Source organism: Micromys minutus (genome assembly GCF_963924665.1).
Source record: "Micromys minutus genome assembly, chromosome: 17".
Classification (NCBI taxonomy): Eukaryota; Metazoa; Chordata; class Mammalia; order Rodentia; family Muridae; genus Micromys; species Micromys minutus.
The window spans coordinates 8348744-8376688 of record NC_137952.1 but is presented as its reverse complement, the minus strand read 5'-3'; positions in this window follow the sequence as shown (position 1 = coordinate 8376688).

The following is a 27945-nucleotide window of genomic DNA, read 5'->3' as shown; positions in this document are numbered from 1 at the left end:
GAAAAAGGACAGCCTATTCAACAAATGGTGCTGGTCCAACTGGCACTCAACATGCAAAAGAATGAAAATAGACCCGTTCTTATCTCCTTGTACAAAGCTCAAGTGTAAGTGGATTAAAGATCTCCACATTAAACCAGATACACTGAAACTATTAGATGAGAAAGTAGGGAAAACCTTAGAACACATAGGCACAGGAGAAAATTTCCTGAACAAAACACCAATGGCTCAAGCTCTAAGGTCAAAGATTAACAAATGGGACTTAATGAGATTGCAAAGTTTCTGTAAGGCTAAGGACATCGTCAAGAAAACAAAACAGCAACCAACAGAATGGGAAAAGATCTTTACCAACACCACATCAGATAGAGGCCTAATATCCAAGGTGTACAAGAAACTCAAAAAGCTAGACACCAGAGAATCAAATAACCCTATTAAAAAATGGGGTACAGACCTAAACAAATCATTTTCAGTTGAGGAACACCGAATGGCCGAAAAACATCTGAGGAATTGCTGGACATCCTTAGCCATCAGGGAAATGCAAATCAAAACATCCCTTAGATTCCACCTCACACCAGTCAGTTGGCCAAGATCCAAAACTCAGATGACAGCAGATGCTGGCGAGGCTGCGGAGAAAGAGGAACACCTCTCCACTGTTGGTGGGGTTGCAAGCTAATACAACCACTCTGGAAATCTGTCTGGCGATACCTCAGAAAATTGGATATAGTACTACCTTAAGACCCAGCTATTCCACTTCTGGGCATATACCCCAGAGACACTTTAATACACAACAAATATATATGCACCACAATGTTCATAGTGGCTCTATTTATAATAACCAGAAGCTGGAAGGATCCCAGATGTCCTTCAGAAGACAAATGGATACAAAAATTGTGGTACATATACACAATGGAAAACTACTCAGCCACCAGAAACAATGACTTAACCAAATTCTTAAGAAAATGGCTGCATCTAGAGAATATCATCCTGAGTGCGATAACCCAGTCACAAAAGAACAGACATAATATGCAGTCACTGATAGTGGGATGCTAACCCCAGAGGCTTGCACTCCCCCAGAAACAACTCACAGACTGTATGAAGTCCAAGAAATAAAGAAAACAAAAAATATACATATATTCACAAAACAAGAAGACTTTGACTATTTATGTTGTGTTTTGTTTTACATGTACTTTATGCTTATTGTAACTAGTAGGTTTTCAGTGCATACTGTCAAGCCCTTGAAAAAAATCAAGTACTGACTAAAAAATATATTCACATGGTTTTATGTAAAATTTATTTTAATGTCTGAAAAAACAGTACTGACAAAAATGTATAATGCTAAGCAAAAAATGCTTAAAATCTGTACATTTATCTTTGTTTTGCAAAATAAAGTCGTTAAAAAAAAGAATACATATAAAGACACTTGAGTGTTTAAAATACTATTTTCTGACTTTTTGTGAAACTGTAGCTTTGTAGAGAGAATTAAATTCTGACCATAGAAGAGGTTCATAATTTGCTATAAGTGAAGAAGAAAATAAAATATCTCTCTACATATGGAGCTTTGTTTTCAAGGACTTACATTCCTCACTCTCTGACAGTGACAGTTAGAGGACACAGAGCTATCACATAAAAGACAGTTGCCTCCTCTGTGCTAAGTAGTTTTCCCCATAATACGTTTAAGAAATAGTACACAGCTTTAGGATATTATGTGACATATGTATCAACTTAAAAACTCTGAATCTTTGAAGAGACCCCCATAAATCTGATAGCAGATACTGTAAAAGAATTCCACTCATTTCATTGATAACCGTTGTAGAAAATTTTAAGAATATTGATTGGGCTATATAGGAGGTGGTGCTGAGGTGGGAATGTTTCACCTTGCTTTGTTTGAAACTGAAATGCTTTTTCTTGTATGATCAGGTGGCAAGGGAATTTTCAATGATACCCATTCTCACTGTTACCATCTTTTGTTTGTGAATTTGGAGAAGGCACTAAGCATCTATAAATCTCAGACTCTCCTCATTTAGAAAGGAGACAGGAGGTTTTTCCATCTAAGAAATTAATCATCATAAGTCTCTTTTGAAAATTCCTCATATGCTTATTAATTACAATAACAGCAAAACACCATTAATAATAGGCACATCTTATATGACCATAGTTTCTCATTGCCAGTGGGCATCATTTGTACTCAATGATTAATGTGTTAGTTATATGCTTTTTTAGAATAAAGGAGAATAAGAGTGAGCAAATACTGAAGTAGGAAAGAAGTGTCACATAATGTAATAATACAGGATCATGGTCAGTGACACACTAAAGAAATGGGACAAGTATTAGGGAGATGTCCCCAGACAGATGTATGTTCACGCTTGCAGTTAACTACTGATGCTAACTAAATTGACTTTTTTTTTATGATTACTTGCTTTGGTCAGTAGATGACTAAAATAAAGAATTTCCATTTTCATAGAAGATGTTTTCACTTAGGTACTATATTTTAGAAATTCAGCAATACTTGCTAATGCTAATAGAATGATTTATTTCTAATACTTGGTAAAAATATTAACCTCAAACATAAAACTTAAGTAATTCTTCATATATTAATCATTGAAATACATTATGTAACCTAACAGTTTTTTCAATACTTTAATTTTCATTAAGAATACAAAATAAATAAAAGTTAAATAACTATACTATACTAACCACATATCACTGCACTTTTATAAGGTGATTCTCTATGTAGCTTTTTTCTCAAATAATTTAACTGTATTCTAAATACTGTACATATAGAGAAGTGAAAATAACTAATTAATATCAATTATTTTTACTACCTTACAATGAAGTTTAAGATTTAGAAAATGTATGCATACCTACAGCTCAAAGATTAAGAAGCATGTGACAAATAAATTATTAAGTTGATGAAAAACGACTGAAAAATAGAAAAGGAATGTGTTCTACATATTATCAAATGCTTGTGTAACAAAATGTGGAAGATGTTACAATCTCTATTTCATGACATGATCTGGATATGAAATAGTAATTAAGAGGTTACAGTTAGACGATAAAATGGATCAGTGGGAGGACAGGAATCACACAGCAATAGAAGAGAAAGAAGATTGATGAGAATGTTTTTATGTGTGAGGATGTGTGAGATTTCCTCCATGTTTGAGGTTTCTCAGTGATAGAAAAGTTGACTGGGAGATACCCAATGTAGAAAATCTAAGAATAAGTCTGTCTATGTTAGTGCAGAAGAAAGGTGAAAAGGAAAGGCTAGAATGGTAGTCATAAACGGCCTCAATATTTTTAATGTAAGATACTTATTCTTCATACACTGAAAATGTATCTTTATTTTATGTATATGAATAAATGCTTGCAAGTATACATCATGTGTGTACAGCACCCATGGGAACCAAAAAAGAATATTTAGTGACACTGAAAAATTAGCTTCAGGTAGTTTTGAACTACGTGTGTGATGAGAATCAAGCCTAATATTCTGTAAGAAAAGCAAGTGCTCTTAAACATTGACCCATTTGCCAGGCACTGTTGGCATGTGTACCCGAGGGGTGTACAGGTACAAATGAAGGGGACTGGTCACAACCAGGCAAAGGGAATTGCCTCTGCCACCTCTACTGCTTCTGTTACTGCCTCTGCTCAAAGCTGCACTGGCTGCACTGAGCTGAGCAGGAAGAAGGCTGGCTACCCAGCAAGCAGAGAGCAGAAGAACTTCTGGTGGGGAAAGTTTTGGAAGGATAGCTCTTTCTCCTGGTAGTGTTACAGCTCTTATGACAGACACTCTCAGAAGATACAGTAATTCTCACAGACTTTATTTTTTTCTGGATAGGATCTTATACAGAGTTTTAGGGCAGGTTAGGTTCTCATAGTAGCTTCTTCCTAATGTCTTTGTCTGAGATGTTAGGGATGTCTCACTAACATGTGCAATGGCTTGTATCATTGCCCCTACATGACTGATGGTCACAAATCTCTCTGTGGTGGTCTCTGACTACTTGACAGGGGCCTGGTGCCTGTAGGTGAAGCTTCTAACATCCCTTCAGAGTCCCTAGTTCTTCTAGACTTACAACAAACTTACCAGGCTTCCTCTTATGGTACACCACCCCACAAGCCACTATTGTCAATACTTTTACAGTGAGAAGAGAATTAGAGAAGTGAGCAATGACATTTGGAAAGAGAAAAAAAAACCACTAATCATATAACGCAACATTAAAATGAAAAAAGTGATAGATTTTAAGAATAGAATGAGTCTTTCTTTTATTGGATATTCTCTGCATTTACATTTCAGATGTTATTCCCTTTACTACAATCCCATCTTCACCCTCCCATTGCCTCCATGAAGGTGCTGCTTCTTCCAAACCCCCTCTCTTACCTCAGCTCCTTGGCATTCCCCTACACTGGGAAAACAAGCCTACATGGGAACAAGGTCCTCTTCACTGGAATTCTGAGTTTCTTATATTTCAGGAATACAATAAAGAGTGAGTGAGGAGTAAGTGGGAAAAAAACCACCTTCCCAGAACACTGGAGCCTCAATGGTTTGTGATTTTTGAAGTTTGCCTACACTCTGTTGAAACGAAGCATCCTTATACTTTCAATAGTCATCTTTGGTTACGGTGTCAGAGTTTATGTAACAGATGAGTTGTCAAGGTAATACATGCTGTCTGCTGAATGTTTGTCCTCTCAATCAGAGTTTATAGACTTAATCTTTAATGTGATGCTCTGTCGAATGGGATCATGCAAAGTCAAGTGAGTGTTGTGGCCACAGTGTGATTATTGTGTTCATAAGAAATGAACAATACCATGGGCTCTACAAATCAGAAGTTACTTCACTTGAAACTTACTTTTCTGGTATATAAAAAGGAGGGCTCTTTAAGATCCAGCAAATTTTCATGTAGTTCATTGCTTAAGTCATCCACTCCATGACATTTGGTCATAGCAGCTAAAATATCCAAGGCAGCATTCATCAAAAGAGAAGGAAAGCACTTCTAACAGATACTTAAACATGACAAAGCCTTGTCCTCTTTGTTTTTAGAAATAAGGAGTAGCTGAGATTACAAAGTAAAATTCAACTGGTTCAACAAAACAGAGAAGAAAACCAGAATGCCCCCCTTATAGATTACAGGCACAGTTGTCATTCAGTATAGATAGACATGTGGGATAAAGTTGCCATTATAGATTTTTCCCTCAAAGAGAAAAGCAGAAAGGCTCTTGTAGATTAAAGATAATGCTGGCAATATCTTATCAAACAACACTGAGTAACACACAGTCTCGATCTAGTGTCTGTAGAATTTAACACTTGCAAGCACTCTAGTTTTCATTTAGAGGTCTACATACGGAGGCTGGCAAGCAAACTGCAAATAAGTGGCTTATTTTCTTTTGAAATCATAAAAAGGAAAACAGATACATGCCTTGAAATGGAGTTTTTTTTTAATTTTTAAGATTTTAATATAATCATGATATTTTCCCTTATATTTCCTCCCTTCAAAGCATTCCTTATACCCATCAATGTTCTCTTTTAAATTGAAGGCTTTCTGATGTATTGTTATAAGGTGTGTGTGTGTATGTGTGAGTGTGTGTGAGTGTGTGTGTGTGTGTGTGTGTGTGTGTGTGTGTGTGTATAGGTATTTCTAAATGCAAGCTGCTCAATCTGTATATTGTTACTTGATTTTAGGAAAATGAAGAATGTCAAAGAAAGAGAACATGTTGCATCCAAGAACTGCTTAACAGACAAGTGCTCTATGTAATGCAGATGTAAATGGTCACCCAGTAGATAGGATTTCTTGGCCTTTATAAGATAGGATCTTTACCAGTCCTACATCTGATAGCGGGCTGGTATACAATATATAAAGAAACTCAAGAAGTTAGACTCCAGAGAATCAAATAATCCTGTTAAAAACGGGGTACAAAACTAAACAAAAAAAAAATCTCAACTGAAGAATACTGAATGGCTGAGAAGCACTTAAAAAATTATTCATCATCCCCAGTCATCAGGGAAATGTAAATAAAAACAACCCTGAGATTCCACCTCACATGGGTCAGAATGGCTAAGATCAAAAACTCAGATGACAGGAGATGCTGATGAGTATGTGGAAAAAGAGGAACACTCCTCCACTGTTGGTGGGATTGCAAGCTGATATAACCACTTGGGCAATCAGTCTTGGCAGTTCCTCAAAAAATCGGACATAGTACTATCAAAAAGCTCAGCTTTTCCACTCCTGGGCATATACATAAAAGTCACTCCAACATATAACAAGGACACATGCTCCACTATTATCATAGCAGCATTATTTATAATAGCCAAAAGCTGAAAAGAACATAGATGTCTTTTTAACAAAGAAATTGATATAGAAATTGTTGTACATTTACAAAATGGAGTATTACTCAGCTATTAGAAACAATGACTTCATGTAATTCCTAGGCAAATGGATGGAACTAGAGACTATCATCCTGAGTGAGGTAACTGAGTCACAAAAGAACACTCATGGTATGTACTCACTGACAAGCAGATACTAGCCCCCAAAAGCTCTGAATATCCAAGAAAAAAATTCACAGACCTAATGAAGCTCAAAAAGAAGGACTACCAGAAGGTGGATGCCTCAGTCCTTCTTAGAAGGTAGAACAAAACATTCATGGGAGGAAATTTAAAGTCAAATAGTGGAGTAGGGACTGGAGAAAGGATCAATCAGAGACTGCCTCACCGGGGGAATCCATCCCACATGCAGCCTTCAAACCTAGACATTATTCCTTACTGGCAGGAAACAGATATGGATGTCTCCTCAGAGGATCTGCCAGAGTCATTCAGACACAGCTGAGGATGCTTGTAGCTAACCATCGATTAAACACAAGACCCCAATAAAGGTCCTAGAGACAGGACTGAAGGAGCTGAAAGGGTTTGCAACCTCATGAAAAGAACAACACTATTAACTAACCAAACCCTCCAAAACTCCCATTGTCTAAGACACCAATCATTGAGCACTCATGGAGAGACTCATGGCTCCAGGAGCATATGTAGCAGAGGATAGCTTTGTCTGGCATCAATGGGAAAGAGGCCTTTGGTCCAGTGAAAGTGGGTTTTCCCAGTGTAGGGGAATGCCAAGGCAATGGGGTGGAGAGGGTGATTAGAAGAACCTTCATAGAAACAAGCGAAGGGGGAAAAGAGAATGGGAGCAGAGATGGGAAGGGAATAACATTTGAAATGTAAATACAGAGAATATGCAATAAAATAATTTTTAAAAAAGATATGTGCATAGGTAGGGATACTTGCTATTCTTCATGGCAAAAAGTATCTGCATTTATACAAACATTACAAAACAGATTTATACTTAAAACCCAAGGGACATTTATGCTTTTATCCTGTTCTTATATTTATATTTTGAAAGTAAAACCCCTGTATATTCATATGTAGCAACAGGAGAAGGGGTTAAAAATACTCATGAGTTCAAGCTGATCACTCTATACCAGGCTTCGTTTTTGTATATCAAGGCTCCTTTGTCCACTATGGGAGGTAGAAATGTGTGGTTTCTTTGGGAACTCAGGTGTGGCACATAAACTTTTCTGGAAGCTGTCTTGTGGAAGGATGCTTTGTTAAACCAGATGCGGAAAAGGCTCTTTTGTTGAAGTAGACACTTGAGAGGACATGTGATATTGGAAAGATATAAATTGAACCCCATAAACAGTGAGAGGTCCCTCTTGCATTATGACATTGTACAAAATTTGGCATGTCTGCACTGGCCCTGCAAAGTTTCACTGGTCTAGCTTTTTAACTGGTCTTCACTGACCTATACTTTGTAGAGAGAAACCATCCACTGAACACCTTGGAGTATTCTGGTTGATTTTACCACTTGCCTTGATTCGTGCAGATTCAGCAGAGCCTTTCAATTTCTACTGGATCAAGCCACTGCTACTGATTTGTACTTGGTGTTTGCTATTGGAATAGACTGCCACTACTTATTTTTTATTTATTTATTTATTTATTTATTTATTTATTTATTTATTTTGAAATTTTTTATACAATCACCGAGGTGTTAAATTATACATCAAATTGTCAAGCACATGGTACCATTTCTTCATTCACAGAAATAAAATCTTTGAGGTTACCATATTACTTCTTTTCTTTTTTTTTCTTGAACTTCACACAGTCTGTGACTTGTTTCTGGGGTGTTCAGAGCATTCTGTGGTTAGTATCCCATTATTAGTGACTGCATATTATGTCGGTTCTTTTGTGACTGGGGTATATCACTCAGGATGACATTCTCTAGATGCATCCATTTTCTTAAGAATTTCATTAAGTCATTGTTTCTGAGAGCTGAGTAGTACTCCAGTGTGTAAATGTACCATAATTTTTTTTATCCATTCATCTATTGAAGGACATCTGGGTTCTTTCCAGCTTCTGGCTATTATAAATAGAGCTGCTATGAACATTGTGGTGCTTGTGTCTTTGTTGTATTTTGGACTGTGTCTGGGGTGTATGCCCATAAGTGGAATAGCTGGATCTTCAGGTAGTACTATGTCCAATTTTCTGAGGAATCCCCAGACTGATTTCCAGAGTGGTTGTATCAGTTTACAACCCCACCAAAAGTGGAGAAGTGTTCCTCTTTTTCAACATCCTTGCCAGAATCTGCTGTCATCTGAGTTTTGAAAATTGGACAATCTGACTGGTGTGAGGTAGAATCTCAGTGTTGTTTTGATTTGCATTTCCCTCATGGCTAAGGATGTCAAGCACTTTCTTAGATGTTTCTCTGCCAATTGATATTCCTCGATTGAGAACTTTTTGTTTAACTCTGTACCCCATTTTTAATAGGGTTGTTTGATTCTCTGGTGTCTAGCTATTTGAGTTCTTTGTATACCTTGGATATTAGGCTTCTATCTGATGTGGGGATGGTAAAGATATTTTCCCACTCTGTTGGCTGCCATTTTGTTTTCTTGACAGTGTACTTAGGCTTACAGAAAGTTTGCAATCTCATTAATTCCCATTTGTCAATCTTTGACCTTAGAGCTTGAGCCATTGGTGTTCTGTTCAGGAAATTTTCTCCTATGCCTATGAGTTCTAAGGTTTTCCCTACTTACTCATCTAATAGTTTCAGTGTATCTGGTTTAATGTGGAGATCTTTGATCCACTTACACTTGAGCTTTGTACAAGGAGATAAGAAAGGGTCTATTTTCATTCTTCTGCATGCTGAGGGCCAGTTGGACCACTACCATTTGTTGAATAGGCTGTCCTTTTTCCATTGAATGTTTACTGCTCCTTTGTCAAAAATCAGGTGACCGTATATGTGAGGGCTCATTTCTGCATCTTCTATTCTATTCCATTGATCTACATGTCTATTTCTGTACCAGTACCATGCAGTTTTCAGCACAATTGCTTTGTAATATAGGTCAGGGATAGTGATTCCCGCAGATGTTTTCTTGTTGTTGAGGATGGATTTCACTATGCTTGGTCTTTTGTTATTCCAGATGAAATTGCACATTGCTCTTTCCAACTCAGTGATGAACTGGGTTGGAATTTTGATGGGGATTGCATTGAATCTGTAGATTGCTTTTGGTAAGATGGCCATTTTTAAAATGTTGATCCTTCCAATCCCTGAGCATGGGAGATCTTTCCATTTTCTGAGATCTTCCTCTATTTCCATCTTTAGATGTTTGAAGTTCTTGTCATACAGTCCTTCACTTGCTTATTTATATTTTATGTTTGCTATTTAACTAAACCTCTAGTATCCTGACAACAAAAATTGGAATCATAGCAAAGATGTATTTCTAAATAGGTCTACAACCTTCTTTTTCTCTAAACCTTGTTTTCCCCTACCTCTTGTTGGTTGGGTAGAAGGAAGGTTGAAACGATCTAAAACAAGCTAACCATTGGACTGAACATGAGGTCTCCAATGAAGGATCTAGAAGAAGAACTAAAGGAGATGAATGAGTCTGCAACCCCATGGGAAGAACACTACCAACCAAGCAAACACTCCCGAACTCCCAGGGACTAAAACACCAATCAATGAACACACATAGAATGACTCATGGCTACAGTCGCATATGTAGCAGAGTATATCATTGTCTAGCATTAAAGGGAGAAGAAGCCTTTGGTCCAGTGAAGGCTCATTTTCCCAGTGAAGGGGACTGCCAAGGGACTGAGGTGGAGAGGGTGGTTGGTAGAGGTAGCACCTTCATGGAAACAAGTTGAGGCGGAGGGGTTAAGGGAGTAGTGAGAAAGGGATAACATTTGAACTGTAAATACTGAGAAATGGGGGAAAAATAAATAGAAAATAAATGCTGTCCTTTGGGTTTTTATGGTTTAGACTAAATGAAAAGTGCCAGTTATTTGAAATAAACTCCTCATGAGTTTACACTCTTATGCGTCTCCTAGCACAACAGAAACATGTCTTTTCAATAAGCCTTCTTCTCTTACCAGGTGGGTTTCATGTATGTCGGCCCCACAGAATAAGTTAAAAGTAATCTGCTCATATGAACTGAATATGAGGGTGGAGGAGTATTATCTCTGAGCATATCTAACCCATCAGAGGCTACATTCTAAAGAAAAACAACAGTCCCTTTTCCAGAAACCACTAAGACCCAAAGAGAAAAGTTGGAGCCACTGCGTCAGCACAGATGAAATGTTGTTTTCCAAACCTGGTCTTGTGTATATCATCAGAACCAATGTGTGCTCACCTCTCTCATGGTTGACTCTTGTCCAGAAGACAGCATCTCAGAGAACCTCTTTCTATCAACCTTCTCTTACATTCCTTTCATGCCCCTTACTTTGAGTCACAGAGGGGACAAGATTTTCTGCTTAGCAATGTGCAAAGAACCGTCACTTATTCTCAGCATACATATTACTTCTAAATATTACTGTTAGCTCAACAGTCAGTTTTTGACTGAATGTTAAAATTTGGACATGCTGTCAAAATAATTTTGATTTGGTACCCCAGATACATTGCTTAAGGGATCTAAATAATTAAATATGCACAATCAATTTACCCAAAGTTAGGTCTTAATGAGCCTCTCAGAAGAATGTTTCTTTTGAAGTCATTTTAATAAATGAAACCAATCTGAAGGAAGTAACATTTCAACTCAATCAGTATTGCTCGACTAACATTAAATCACTTTGAAAGACTCTCATAACACTCATAACAGTACATATTAGTTACTGCGATAAAATTTTATACAAGTACCCAGATTGTCATGTGGGGAGTACTTAACTGGCAGGGAGATAGTAGAAGTCTTCAGGGAACAAACAGCTAAGCAAGTCCAGCTAATGCCTTTTCTTTCAGGACCTTATAATACAAAGCAGTACTCCTTGGTTTTTAGCAGTAAAACACAGAGCCCTGAAAATGAGATGGAATTAATGTTTTACTTTTCTTGTTTAACATTTTATACTCTCTCTTGCACTGAAATAACTTCAAATATTTATGAAACTGTTTGGCAAATCAATATAGTCTAATCTCAGAAACACAAGTAGGTTAAAAACAAACATACAGACGGAGAAAAGAACAATATACTAGTTTTGAAAATGTAATATTCATATATGTTATATATATATATGTGTGTGTGTGTGTGTGTGTGTGTATGTGTGTGTGTGTGTGAGGGTGTGTGATATATGTCTATGTATTTGTATATATCTTAGTACTTGAAATTTTTTATTGTATACATCACACTGGGCAATTCAATCAAAGCAAAGAAGTTAGTTGTTTTTATATGTACAATCTTTTCACTGATCTGTATAAAAATATTCCATTAAAATGTTTTAACATACCCATTTGATAAATCCATAAAATATTTCATATATCATAGCTCAGATTAGAAGATCTGGTACAATAAGGGAATGTAGACCTTTTTTCTCCCAAAACACAAATATATAGAAAAAAACAAACAGGTAACTTATTAAAAAATTAAAAGAAAACACAAATGTGAGTGGGAGTGAGTGGCAGAGTCAAATCTGGTGGAGGTAAAGGGAAGGGTTAGAGGTTGGAGTTTAGAGGAGCCGTAGGAGTTACAATGCACAAAGTGAACAGTATGGATTTCTTAAGAAATATAATATATTTTTAAATAAATTGTACTGTTAATTTCTCATATAGCTACATTAATATGCAAGATTCGATTTTCTCTATTTCTGAATAGTGGAGCTGAGGTAGTACCTTCTTATTCGTATCAGTTATTTATTAGTTACTCTTTGTATTTAAATTTCAAATGTTATCATCTTCCCACCCCCATCCCCCTGCACCCATTTCTCCTCCTTCTCTACTTGCTTCCATGAAGGTGCACCTTTTCCCAATCATCATCTCCATCTCAGTGCCTTGGCATTCCTCTACACTGGGAAAACATGCCCTCACTGTACCAAAGGTCTTTTCTCACATTGATACCTGACACTTCTGTCTTTTAATGTCACCTAATCCCCAGCTCATGTCCACAGTGGTACAGAAATTTGAATTCCATGGTCATTTCAACTTTCTTGAGGTTATTAACAGCTGACAATATCTGTCCTACAAACAACAGGTCATCCCCCAAGCTATCCCGCAGCTTTGCCATAGGCTTGAAGAATACTCCAGTCAAGCACAGAAAGGAGACCACATACCATTCAAACAAACGTTTAAATGTGAAGCTATAGAGATCCCAAGTGTCATAAATCCCCAAAAAATAAATATCAACGCAGAAAAATAGATAATCGTTGACAATTCTTATAGAAAATTCACTACCAGAATTTGGCTTTTAAGTCCTACCATGTGCTAATTTTTATTATCAAGGGAAAGCATCCTGACCTTCTGGTTTCAACACTCAACATTTTCAGCAGTGTGTTCTTGAAGAATACCCTGGAAGGATATTCCTTACCTGTACCACAGAACCCTGGTGGTCACCCACATGGATCTTCTCGCTCCCCCATTGTACTCTATTTTCATGCAGTATTTGGTTGCTTAAACTTTTCTTGCTGGGTTCATCCCACCTTCAGTGTGAAAGCTGCCTTTTTTAGATATCCTCAGCAAACGTATGCTATGATCTCGATGGGTTTATCCCGGATTGTCTGCTCGAGTGTTCGCTCGCTCCAACCAGTTTCTAATTGCAGACTTTATACTTCAAAGGTTTTCATTATACTTTATTTATTTTTATTGGATACTTGACATATTTACATTTCAAATGCTATCTTCTTTACCAGTTACCCCCTCTCCTGTTCCCCTGCCCCGTTTCTATGAGGATGCTCCCCTTCCCACCCACTCCCACCACAACATTCTGCATTCACCTGCATTCAGAAAATGCACCTTCACAGGACGAAGGGCTTACCCTCCTATTAATGCCAGACAATGGCATAGTCTGTTACATATGCAGTTGGACCCATGGGTCCCCTTCCACCATGTATAATTTATGATTGATGATTAAGTCCCTAGGAGCTCTAGAGGTGAAACTTGTTGGTTGCTATTGTTGTTCTTCCTATGAGGTTGCAAACACCTTCAGCTCCCTCTGACCTTTAACTCCTCTACTAGGGTCTCAGTGCATATTCTGATGTTCAGCTGCAAGCATTTTTCTAAATATGTTCATTTTATAAAACATTATTACAGCTCACCAAATTTGTTACATAATAATATATGATGAATACACAATTGTTTTTCTTTTTGTTTCTATGTTTTATTTTCTAAGAGGGACTGAGGCTTCTACATTTTGGCCTTCCTTCCTTTTGAACTTCATAAGGTCTGTGAGTTGTTTCTTGGGCATTCAAGCTTTCTAGGGCTAGTATCTAATTATCAGTGAATGCATATCATGTGTGTTCTTCTTTGACTGGGTTACCTTACTCATGATGATATTCTCTAGATCCATCATTTTCCTAGAAATTTCATAAAGTCTTTGTTTCTAATAGCTGAGTAGTACTCCATTGTGTAAATGTACCACATTTTCTCTGTCCATTCCTCTGTTGAAGAACATCAGGGTTCTTTACCACTTCTGGCTATTATAAGTAATACTGCTATATACATGGTGGAGCATGTCTCCTTATAATGTGTTAGAGAATCATTGGGGTATATTCCGAGAAGTCGAATATCTGGGTCTTCAGGTAGTACTATGTCCAATTTTCTGAGGAACCGCCAGACTGATTTCCAGAGTAACTGGTTGCACCAGCTTACAACCCTACCAACAGTAGAGGATCGCTCCTCTTTCTCCACATTCTTGCCAGAGTATTCTGTCATCTGAATTTTTGATCTTAGCTATTCTGACTGGTATGAGGAGGAATCTCAGGGTTGTTATGATTTGCATTTCTCTGATGGCTGGTTTTGTTGAACATTTCTTCAGGTGCTTTTAGGCCATTCGGTATTCCTTACATGAGAATTCTTTGTTTAGCTCTGTACCCCATTTTTAATAGGATTGTTTGAGTCTCTGGAGTCTAACTTCTTGAGTTCTTTGTATATATATATAGTATATTAGACCCCAATCAGAAAAGGAGTTGGTAAAGATACTTTTCCAGTCTGTTGGTTGTCATTTTGTTATCTTGACAGTGTCCTTAGTCTTACAGAAAATTTGCAATTTCATGACGTTCCATTTATAGATTCTTAATCTTAGAGCATAGACCATTGGTGTGTGTTCTGTTCAGGAAATTTTCCAGTGTGCCTAGGTTTCCTAAGCTTTTTCCCACTTTCTCTTCTAATAGATTCAGTGTAACTGAAACTATTAGGTGAAGTTCTTTGATCCAATTGCACTTGAGCGTTCTACAAGGAGATGAGAAAAGATCAATTTGAATTCTTCTGTATACTAACAGCTTGCTGAACCAACATAATTTGTTTAAGAGGCTGTCCACTTTCCATTTAATGTTTTTAGCTCCTTTGACAAAGACCAAGTGAGCATAGGTGTGAGGGTTCATTTCTGTATCTTCTGTTACATTGATATACCTGCTTATCTCTGTATCAATACCATACTGTGAGGTCAGTGATGGTAATTCCTACAGAATTTTTTTTATGTTGTTGAGAAACCATTTCGCTATACTAGGATTTTTTTTTTTTATTTCAGATAAATTTGCAAATTACCCTATGAACAGCTGAGTTAAAATTTTGATGGGGATTGCTTTGAATCAGTAGATTGCTTTTGGTAAGATGGCCATTTTTACAATGTTAATCCTTCCAATCCATGAGCACAGGAAATATTTCAATCTTCTGAGATCTTCTTCAATTTCCTTCTTCAGAGATTTGAAGTTCTTCTCATGTAGGTCCTCCACTTGCTTGGTTAGGTTCACACCAAAGTCTTTCATATTGTTTATGACTATTGTAAAGAATATCGTTTCCCTATTTTTATTCTCAGCATTTTTATCCTTTGAGTAGAGGAAGGCTACTGATTTGTTTGAGATAATTTTATATCCAGCCACTTTGCTGAAGTCATTTTTAATTTTAAAAGTTCTCTGGTGGATTTTTTGGGGTCACTTAAGTATAAATCATGTCATTGACAAACGGTGATATATTTCTTCTTCCTTTTCAAATGTATACCTTTGACTTCTTTTAGTTTTCTAATTGCTCTGGCCAAAATTCTAGTATTATATTTAATAGATAGGGGGAGTGTGACCAGCTTTGTCTAGTCCATGATTTTAGTGGGATTGCTTCAATTTTCTCTCCATTTAGCTTGATGATGGCTGTATATTGTTTTTACTATGGTTTGCTGGTTTGCTGTTTATTGTTTATACTATGTTCAGGTATGGGCCTTGGATTCCTCCTGGTTCTAAGACTTTTAACATAAAAGGGTATTGAATTTTGTCAAATGCTTTCTCATCATCAAGTGAGATGATCATTCAGTTTTTTTTTTCCCTTTGAGTTTTTTTTTTTTTATATGTTGGATTGCGTTGATGGAATTTTATATATTGAACCATTCCTGCATTGCAGAGTTGAAGCTTACTTGATCATGGTGAATGATTGTTTCAATGTGTTCTTAGATTCAGTTATCCACAATTTTATTGAGTATTTTTTATAAAATCCATGAAGGAAATTTGTCTGAAGTTCTTCTCATTCCTTGTGGGGTCTTAGTGTGGTTTATGTATGAGAATAATTTTGGTCTGGAATAATTAGTTGGGTAGTGTTCCTTCTGTCTATATTTTGTGGAATAGTTTGGAGAGTATTGGTATTAGGTCTTCTATAAAAGTCTGATAGAATTCTGCACTGAACCCAGCTCGTCCTGTGCTTTTTTTTAATTTGGAAGAGTTTTGATGACCGCTTTTTGTTCTCTAAGTGTTATGGGAGTGTTTATATGGTTTATCTGATCCTAATTTAACTTTGGTATTTGATATCTGTCTAAAAATATGTCAATTTCTTCTAGATTTTTAAGTTTTGTTGAGTATAGACTTTTGTAGTAGGATCTGATCATTTCTTGAATTTCCTCATTTTCTGTTGTTATGTCTCCCCTTTCATTTCTGATTTTGTTAATTTGGATACTCTCTCTGTTCCCTCTTGTTAGTCTTGCTAATGGTTTATCACAGTTGTTAATTTTTTCTACTATCTTTTATAGGGCTGGATTTGTGGTCAGATATTGTGTAAATGTGGTTTTGTCCTAGAGTGTCTGGTTTTCTCCATCAATGTTAAGTGACAGTTTTTCTGGATATAGTAACCTGGAGTAGAATTTTTTTTCGTTCTGAGTCTGTATGATATCTGTCCAGGATCTTCTAGCTATCAGTCTCTGTTGAGAATTTTGTTGTAACTCTGATTGGTCTGCTTTCATATATTACCTGTCTTTATTCCCTTACTGCTTTTAGTATTCTTTCTTTGTTTTGAACACTTGGTGTTTTGACTATCATGTGTCAGGAATAATTCCCTTTCTGGTCTTATCTATTTGGAGTTCTCTAGGCTTCTTTTATGTTCATTGTCATCTCGTTTTAAAGGGTAGGGAATTTTTCTTCTATGATTTTTTTAAAGATATTTACTGGTCCTTTAAGTTGAAATTATTAGCTCTCTTCTACACCTATTATCTTTAGGTTTGGTCTTCTCATATTTTCAGGACCTTCTTGACATTTTGGATTAGAAACTTTTTGGTTATTGCATCTTCTCTGACTGTTTTTTTCATGTTGTCTTCGGCCCCTGAGATCCTCTCTTCCATCTCCTGTAGTCTGTTCATGGTGGTTGTATCTAAGACTCTTGATTTCTTCCTTAGGTTTTATATGTCCAGGGTTGCATCTTTTTGTGATTTCTTTATTATATATATATATATATATATATATATATATATATATATATATATATATATATTCATTTTTAATTTCACCTGTTTCGTTAAATTTTCCTGTAATACTTTGAGTGATCTCTGCTGAGTCTCCTGTTTTGCTTTAAGGTAGTTATTCATGTGACATCTCAAAGATCTCCATCATCATCCTGAAGTATGATTTTTAAGTCTAAATCTTGCTTTTTCGGGAGTGTTGGAAAATCCACTATTTGCTGTTGTGGGAGAACTGGGTTCTGATGTAGCCAAGTTGTCTTAGTTTTTATTGCTTGGGTTTTTGTGGTTTCCTCTTGCCATCTTGTTGTCAGTGATTGTTTGTGATCTTTTTGTTTCTGCCTGGTGCTTGTCTCTTCTGTAGGTCTGAAGGCCTGTGGGCTCAGGTGGGAGGTTCCTCCTGAGTCATCAGCTCTTTGTGGGAAGGCAGTGAGTTTTGATGGCAGGGACTCTGTTCTGTCTTCAAGCTCATGTGTGAGAGTTCTTATGAGGCTGTTTTGGGAGCTCAGCCTTCTTCCCAAAGGTCCTGAGTCCTAATTGCAGAAACCTGGCTCTCGTTCTCTCAGCCAATAGGACCCTTTTCCAGACATCCCCATGCTCTCTGCATTCCATGAACTTCTGGTGTTCCCTCTCCAGACCGTCTTCGGGCCTATGCCTGGTCCAGGTGGAAAAGCGCCTGGGCAGCTGACCTGGGAGCTCATCCTCCTGCAGCCAGATCATGAGTCCTGGTAATGGTGACCCAACCCTCACTATGGGCCAGAAAGGACAATTTTCAAGAGGGCACCAAGCTTCCTGGGCTCCAAGAACTCCTGGTGTTCCAACTTCTTGTCTGTGCATCAGGCTCACCCTTTTTCCAGGTGGAAAAGAGCCTGTGCAGCTGATTTGAGAGCTCAGTCTCCTTTGGGCAGATCCCGAGTTCCGGTGGTAGAGATCCAACACTCATTGTGAGCCAGAAAGGACAGTTTCCCAGAGAGCACTGTGCCTCTGCGCTCCAAGAACTCCCTGTGTTCCCTCTCCGTTTATGTACAACAGTCTTGCCTTTGGTTCAGGTGGAAGAGCCCTTGTAGCTGTGAGCATCTTAATAGGTATTAGTAAGGCTATGGTAAAGCCTTTAAGGAGACATCCATATCAGGTTCCTGTCAGCAACACTTCTTGGCATTAGCAATAGTGACTGAGCTTGTTGGCTACATACAGGAAGGAAGCTCTGGTGTGGCATTCCCTGGATGACCTTTCTTCAGTCTCTGCTCCACAGTTTGGCTCTGTATTTCCTTGCATGAGTACTTTTTCATTATTCTAAGAAGGACTGGAGCATCCACATTTTGCTCTTCCTTCTTATTGAGCTTCATATGGTCTGTGAATTGTTTCTTGTGTATTCTGAGCTTTTGTGGTAGTATCTACTTATTTGCAATTCATACCATATATGGTCTTTTGTATCTGGGTTATCTCACTCTGGATGGTATTTTCTAGTTCCATACTTTTGCTTAAGAATTTTATGAACTCATTGTTTTTAATAACTGAGTAGTACTCCACTGTGTAAATGTACCACATTTTCTGTATTTATTCTTCTGTTGAAGGATATCTGGGTTCTTCCCAGCTTCTAACTATTATAAATGAGGCTGCTATGAACATACTGGAGCATGTATTCTTGTTTTATTTTGGATCATCTTTTGGATATATGCCAGGAGTGGTATTGCTAGGTCCTCAGGTGGTACTACGTCCAATTTTCTGAGGAACTGACAGACTGATCTCCAGAGTAGTTGCACAAGCTAGCAATTCCACTAAAAATGGAGGAGTGCTCCTCTTTCCCCACATTTTCTTCAGTATTTGCTGTCACCTGAGTTTTTTATCTGAACCACTGTCACTGGTATGTGGTTGAATCTCAGTGTTGTTTTGATTTGCATTTCCCTAATAACTAAAGTTGTTGAATATTTCTTTAAGTACTTTCTTCCCATTTGATATTTCTCACTTGAGAACTCTTTGTTAAGCTTTGTAGCCCATTTTTAGTATGGTTATTTGGTTCTCTGTAGTCCTAACCTGTTGAGTTCTTTGAATCGATTTGATATTTGCACTATATCAGATATAGGATTTGTTAAGATTTTTTCCCAATCTGTTGGTTGCCATTTTGTCCTATTCATAATGTCCTTTGCCTTAATAAAGTTTTGCAATTTTATGAACTCTCATTTGTAAATTCTCCATCTAAGAGCATAAGCCATTGGTATTGTGTTCAGAAAAATTGTCCCTGTGCCTATGTGTTTCAAACTTTTTCCACCATTCTCATCTATTAGTGTCAGTTTATCTGGTTTTTCATTGAAGTCCTTTATCCACTTGATCTTGAGAGTTGTACATGAAAATAAGAATGGATCAATTTGCATTATTTTACATGCTGACCACTGGTTAATCCAGTACTGCTTGCCTCTTGCCATCTTATTTTTTTTTAAACGACTTTATTTTGCAAAACAAAGATACATGTAAAGATTTTAAACATTTTTTGCTTAAAATTATACATTTTTGTCAGTACTGTTTTTTCAGACATTAAAATAAATTTTACATAAAACCATGTGAATATGTTTTTTAGTCAGTACTTGATTTTTTTCAAGGGCTTGACAGTATGCATTGAAAACGTACTAGTTGCAATAAGCGTAAAGTACATGCAAAACAAAACGCAACATTGAAATAGTCAAAGTCTTCTTGTTTTGTGAATATATGTATATTTTTTTGTTTTCTTTATTTCTTGGACTTCATACAGTCTGTGAGTTGTTTCTGGGGGAGTGCAAGCCTCTGGGTTTAGCATCCCACTATCAGTGACTGCATATTATGTCTGTTCTTTTGTGACTGGGTTATCTCACTCAGGATGATCTTCTCTGGATGCAGCCATTTTCTTAAGAATTTGGTTAAGTCATTGTTTCTGGTGACTGAGTAGTATTCCATTGTGTATATGTACCACAATTTTTGTATCCATTCAGGCCTACCATTCCTTAACAAGCAGATGGCCTTAGGTGTCTTGCCATCTTATTATCTCTAATTGGTCCTGGTGTCTCTGACTGGAACATGTCTGTTCTCTTGTCTGATGTGCCTGTGTTCTTAGAAGTGAGAGCACTCCTGGCTTAGCAGAAATGGCATAAGGGAATACATTTACTAATATAACTTCATAAGGATGAGATGTCACAGTCAAGAAAATATCTTCTATGGGACTCTGTGGAAGTGAGTTCAGATTACTGGCACACAAGAACTTCGGGGATATTTGTAACACTAGAAGCTACATGATGCAGAATGACAGAGATCTATATGTCCAGCCAGTCAAGGTATGTGGTACTTTCTAATTTTAGAGAAACCCTGTCTTATAAACTAAGATAGAGAGTAATGCTAAAGAACAAATACTACTTATCTATGGCCTGCAAGTATATATGTGCATAAATGCATTTATAATATATGCCATATACATGCATAGATACATCTCACATGTGCACAAACAGCACATCTTCAGCACACAAATGCATACTTTATAAAAATTTGGAAAGTGGGAGGGACTTCAATACGGAAGAAGAAGGGATGAAAGACAAATTGTCGGCTGGAGAGATGGCTCAGCAGTTAAGAGCACTGACTGCTCCTACAAATTTCGATTCCCAAAAACCACATGGTGGCTCATAACCATATTGATTGGGATCTGATGCCCTCTTCTTGTGTGTCTGAAAACAGCAACAGTGTACTCATTTCTTATGTCCATAAAGTAAATAAATACATCTTTAAAAAATTTTCAAATTCCAATGAAGATATTATTAAAAATCACAGGATCATACTACTTATTTAGATAAAATTACATGTAAAATAAAAGTGTATGCATATACACATATGCATATATAAAATGAAGTTATGCCATTTTATTGTCAGTATTTCTCACCAAAGAAACTGATGGACAAATCCTCATTTCTATGCTTAAATTCTTCCTTTCAAATAGCTGATAAGGAAAATGCAAATGATCCCTCAAAAATATAGACTATTGTATATTACCTGATTGCCTTTTAGAGAGGGTTAGTCTCTATTGTTGAAGACATATATTTCAGACATATACTTGAAAGGTTTGAGCTGTTATTTACCTAAAGTCTTTCACTGTGAGGTCATGGTACTGTAAAATGTTACATCATCTGTAAAGGGAGAAAATAAATCAGTTGTCCTATTCAGGTTAATACCTATGAAGCACAAAAATGAATATTATGCCAAGATATTTCTTAAATGTACAATACTGACACCTCATTTATTTGCTACATATTAACATGTCTAATTATATTAAACAGGAAGAAATTCTGGTTTAGCTTGCTACTTGAAACCTAGACAACTACTGCAAAGATGCTGATATAATGGGTCTTAGAATATAACCTACTACTAAAACCTCAGTAGGTCAGTATAATGCTTCATTCTAAGTTTATTATTTATTCTAAAATTATTATAGCCACTGTTAAGTGAAGATCTCACTGAAATTCAAAGAAGAGTCTCAGTTATGTGGGTAGAGGTCACTGTAAATAATTACTAATCATAGTACAGAGATAAAATGATTGTAGAGTGTCTAGTGCTAAGAAATATGTATACAGCACAAGTTCTGCACCTAAGGCTCAGGGAGCATTCAGGAATAAGGTGTGAGAGATTGTAATAGTTAGAAGATCACAATCTCTGCTAGGAGATTGCATCTTCTAGAAATGACAAAAAATAATATGCCTCAACAATACAGATGCCTAAATAAGACCCAAAGAAGGACAACAACAAACATCCTAATGTGGAAGGTGGAAGCCTCACTGGTCCTCACCCATAAGGGTCAAGGATACCACAAATAAACCCAAAGAATCAACAACCTTAGACTCACATGGGCTCACCGAGACAGAACTGACAATCAGGAAGACTGCTTGTATCTGACAAGGACCTGTTGCATATACGTTATAGTTGTGATTGTATAGCTTGGTATTATTGTGGGACTCCTATGAGAAGGAGCTGGAGGTGTTTCTTACATGGCTGCCTACTTTTTGGGACCCTAGTGTTCCTACTAGTTTGCCTTGTCTGACTGTAGCATGAGGGGGAGTGGCAAATATCATTGCAACTTGATATGCCATGTTTGGTTGATATCCATGGGAGGTCTGCCTTTTGATCAAGGGAAAGGGAAAAAGAGTGGACAGGAACAAAAACCTAGAGAGTAGATTTGGTAAGGGATGGAGAGAGGGAAGGGAATGTACAGTTGTTATCTAATATATGAGAGAATAAATTAATAAATGATTACATGACAACAGAGGGAGGAAGAATTAGTCTTTCCCTTGAGTAAGCCTTCTAGTTGGTATTTCAGTACATAGTGGTCAGCCCTGAATCAGTTTGCATACAGACAGCATAAATGATCTCAGCCAGTTACATTTAGAGTTCTGTTTCTGTGTGTGTATGCAGATGTGCATGTGTGCATCAATAATAATCAAAGGAAAACGATCTAAATATGAGAGTAAGTGACAGATACGTGAGAGGGTTTAAATGGAGGCAAGGAAATGGAAAGAGGAAAATTATGTAATTTTATTTTAATTAAAATAGATTAGTTTAGCTATGATAAATTAATTTTTAAATTTAAGAAACAAATACATCAAAACTCACACAGCAAAAATAGATTATCCTTAATAAGACATCATAGTGCTTTAAGTCTCTCATAATATGAGCTTTAAACTTTTAATTTTGATCACTGTAAGGATTAAACATATGAAAATGCTTATTTTTGTTAAGTGATTATCCCTTGATAACTTTATTATAACACCAATAAAAAATATCTTTTAACATTTTAAGCACTTTCTCATAAGGCAATATACCAACAACCTACATGATAACTAGATATTTTTAGACATCGAGAGAAAATCTTGTGAAAAGTATATAATACTGTGGTAAAGGACAGGGAAGGATAGCTTATGTCTGTCCTATCTTCCACATTTGAAAATAATCAGTCCTACTTGGCAGTAAAAGGATTTTGTGAGATCTGTGCTTTGAACCAATAGGGCACATTCCCCCAGAGAACTCTTTCAATTTCATTTCCAATCCTACAGGGAGGATTAGTGTAGCCTTATCCTCTGATAGACAGATATGCCTTTCAGGATGCAGAGGCTTATCATCTAATAGACAGCATCAGCACCAGTGGCTACAACTAAAATGCACTGTCTGCTGATTTAGTAATGAAAATATGCTCGGCTCCCTCCATTAATAAGAGCTCTTTAAAGCACATTGTTATGTTTGCACTGTGCTTGTATTTCATACATTCTCATATACAATGTTCCCCCAGTCATTGCAGAAGACTGTTCCTAGCTGAGAAAACATATGTTCAAGTGAAAAATTGCAAGATTTCAGGGATACATCCTGTATCTATCTTTGAGCTATGAAAAAGACACAGTCCATGTCTCATAAGGCAGCCAGGCAGGTGCTGCATAAAGGTATTTAGCTGGAAAATCCAACATTTATAGTGTGAACATTGTGGGCCATGAAGACAATTCACTTGGTATGTGTATACTAGGTAATGAAATGTATAATACTTATAAAACAAATGATATGCAAAAAAAATCCCTGTGGCTCTCTCATAACATAGTAAAAAAATAAAATTAAATTACAACTATCGATAGCTGTCAACAATATTTTCATACTTAAACTGAAATAAAAGTGAGAATAATAACTAATAACAGGTCAATCTAAAAGGTTTGCGGCAAGGAACATAGTGATTGCCATTCTGTTGTTTTTCTTCTCATTTAAAAACAAAGAAATTCCTTTTTTTTTTTTTTTTTCAGCTAGTGGGATAAAGGCAGAGCCAGTTAGTCTTGATTCATACTGTATTGAATGACACACAGACAATATAAAAATAATACTCTTAATTATAAAAGTAGAGCTAAGGAGATGGCTCATTGGGTACAGCGTTTACTGTCTAAGCTCAAAAAGACGAGTTTGGGTCCCTTGCGCCAACATGAAATGCCAAAAATATTGACCTCTCCAATCTCATTGTGAGTATTGGTGTGTTTACATAGACACTTGGAGCTTCATGGTCAGCCTATCTACTACACATAGCAAAGTCTAGATCTAGTGAGAGACTATGTCACGTTAAAAATCAGACATTCTGATATAAAGTGTTAATGTACACCACTCATGAAATAGGGAAGCAGAGCTTCAGGAATGCCTGAACACACATGTACACTAAAAAAAATACTGTGCTAGCATGGGCTCACAGAGACATACACATATTTTTATTATATTTTCTTTATACAGATTCACAATTTTAATTTCATGACATTAAAAGACACATAGGTATCTCAGACCTCACACCAACTGTTTGAAATGAGACTGAAAAATAATTACGGAATAATTTTAAATTTTATTTTCTTATTAGTTTTTACGTATTCACTTTACATCTCATTCACTGTCCCCATCCTGGTCAACTTCCCCCACTGTTCCTTGTCCCCTCCTCTAAGCACATCAGCTCTCCCAGAGTATACCTGCTACCTTGGCATTTCAAGGCTTTACAAGGCTATGCACTTTCTCTTCCCCAAAACCAGATAAAGCAGCTCAGTTAATAGAACATATACCACACACAGGCATCAGCGTTTGGATTATGCCCATTTCCAGGTTTTTTTTTTCAGGACACATATGAAGATCACCCAACACATCTGCCACATATGAGTGGTTCATTCTTTGTATATTGTTTCCTAGAGGTTGAGAGCCTCAAGGATCCAGGTCAGTTGACTCTTGGTTTTCCTGTGGAGTTCCTACCCCTTGAAGACCTGCAATCTGTCTTCATATTCTTCCAGAAGAATTCTCAAGCCCCATGAACTGTTTGGCTGTAGGTATCTGTATCTGTTTGGGTCAGCTGCTGGGTGAAGCTTCTCAAAGGACACCATGCTCCTGTTAGCAAGCATAAAAGGGTATTACTAGGCATGTTATGTACTGGTGGTTTCCCGTAGGATAAGGCTCAAATTTGGTTCACGATTGGCTGGCCATTCTAATCAACCTCTTCACCCTGAAAGCTGTCATTATTTGTAGACAGAATAAATGTGGGGGTTTAAAATTTCGTGGGTGAGTTGGTGTCTCTATTGCTCAACTGGAGTTCCTATCTGGTTACAAAAGATGACCTCTTCAGTTTCCATATCCTCAGTATGAGTCACAACTAAGTTTAACCTCATTGATTCTTCGGTTTCTCCCTTATCTAAGGTCTCTGTCTTGACCTGGAAGGGCTCTCTATGTCTTCATACCCATCAGCTACAGATTTCCACTCATTTTTATGGCCATCTAGCCATCCCTCCTGTTCTTCCTCATATCTGACCCTGAATTCCTCATTCCCCTTCCCACCTCCTTCCCTTTCAGTTTCCTCCCTCCGTATACCTGTCCTAATGATTCTATTCCTCCCTCTAAGTGAGATTCAAGCTTCTTTGCCTGAGCCTTCCTTCTTGTTTAACTTCTTTGGGTCTGTTGAATGTAAAACTATACCTGCATTTTATATATACTATCCACTTATTGAGTACTTACCTTGCATATCCTTCTAAGAGACTGTGTCACTTCACTTAGGATGATGTTCTCAAGTTCCACTCATTTGCCTGCAAAATTCACTGCATCTTGGTTGTTAATAGCTGAATAGCATTGCAATGTATAGATTACTACATTTTCTTTTTTTCTTCCCTTGATTGAAGGGCATTTAGGTTGTTTCCAGTTTCTAACTATTATGAATAAATCTGCTATGAACACAGTTGAGCAAATGTCTTTGTAAGATGTTGGAGCATCTCTTGTGTATATACACAGGAGTGATATAGCTGGATCTTGAGGTATAACTATTCCCACTTTTCTGAGGAACTGCCATATTGATTTTCAATGTTTGCACTCCCACCAACAGTGGAGGAGTGTTCGCATTGATGCACATCTTTCCCAGAATGTGCTATCTCTTGAGATGTGATCTTACGTTTTCTGAAGGGTATAAGATGGAACCCCATAGTTGTTTGATTTGCATTTCTCTTATCACTAAAGAGTCTGAACATTTCTTTAAGTGCTTTTCAGCCATCTGAGATTTGTCCATAAAGAATTTTGTTTAGTTCTGTACCCCAGTTTTTAATTGGGTTATTTGAGTTGATGTTGTCTAACTTCTGGATCTCTTTGTAAATTTGGCATAATAACCATCTGTCAGATATAGGATTGGTCAAGATCCTTTTACAATCTCTTTGCTGCCAATATGTCTCATTGACAGAATCCTTACCTCACAAAAGCTTTGCTGTTTCATGAGGTCCCATTTATCAGTTGTTGATCATGGACCATTAGCTATTGGTGTTCTGTTCAGGAACTTGTATCATGCACCAGTACATTCAAGGGTATGTATATCATGCTTTGTCTCTGCATAATGTCTGTGTTGTGTTCTCTGTATTTTTTCTTATCTGTTGCAGAAGTAAGTTTCTCTGACAGTAGGTGAATAAGATACTTATCTATGAATATTGGGGAACATCATTGGAAATCATTTTATTGCTAATTGTCTGTTCTTTGATGAAAACCATTAATTTTTCGTTATACCTTCAATCTACAATGACATCTACACACATCTATTGACTTCCCTGTTTTGACTCTTTTTTTTTTCCTGAAGAGCAGATTCAAGAACAAAGCTTGCTCTTTCTTCTAAAGAAAGCTTTGTGCTCAGAATTAAGATGAGACACTGCCCCATTTTTCTATTCTTTTCCCAGATGTATTTGCTGAGGAGCTATTATATGAAAGAGATTTATGTATATATGTTCACACACACTTTATCAGAATTTTATACTGCTTCAAAATTGCAGTTGTGATTATTTTGTGTTGAGTTTTATTAACAATCACAGGATTTACACTTTCCATTGAAATTACAGATAAAAATTACTATTCAAGTAAGTCATATAAATCATCACTCAGTTTGAAAGCTATTTTGTTTTCAACTACATGGAATGACCTGTAATATCTAGGCTCAAAATTCCCAAAAAGATTTGACTTGATTTGCGGGTTAATTAAATCATCTGTGCTTTCTTCAAATTCTTGTGGACTGCCTCACTCCTATTAGTCTTCAAAAGAAATAACTAGACTTCTTTGGGATGTCTTATGTTTACTTTATTTCTTTATGTAAAACATCCTAATCAAGATTTTCAAGATGGACTAAACCTGGAAATTTCATCTTCTTCTTTTTTTTAGTAATAAGTAACATATTTATCTATTTATTCATTTATTTATTGGTTAGATAATTATTTAGTTTCACACTCGAGATTTTATTTCCCTGCCAGTCTACTCTGGTACCATTGCACATCCTCCTCCTCCCCATGCCCCTAGGTTCCACAAGGATATTCCCAGCCAACCCTCTCTGCCAGACCTTTAGACTCCCTGGGACCTCCAGTGTCTTGAGGGTTAAGTGTATATTCTCTGACTGAACGCAGACACAGTAGTCCTCTGCTGTGTATGTTTCAGTGGCCTCATATCAGCTGGTGTATGCTGCCTGGTGGGTGATTCAGTATCTAAGAGATTTAAGGATTCCAGACTAATTGCGACTGCTGGTCCTCTTACAGGGTTACCGGCCTCATCAACTTCCTTCATCTTTTCCTTAATTCAACCACAGGGTTCAGCAATGTAGTGGCTATTCACAGTTTTCAACTTGAGTATATCTGGAATGAACTATAATCCAGAAATGGAAGATTCACCTGTGATCCTGATCTTGAGGCTGGGAAATACAAGTCTCTGACCTGGATCTTGGCATAGCAACCTTGAGATATAATGTCTGTGAATCCCGAAAATGAAGGCAAAGAGATCTCT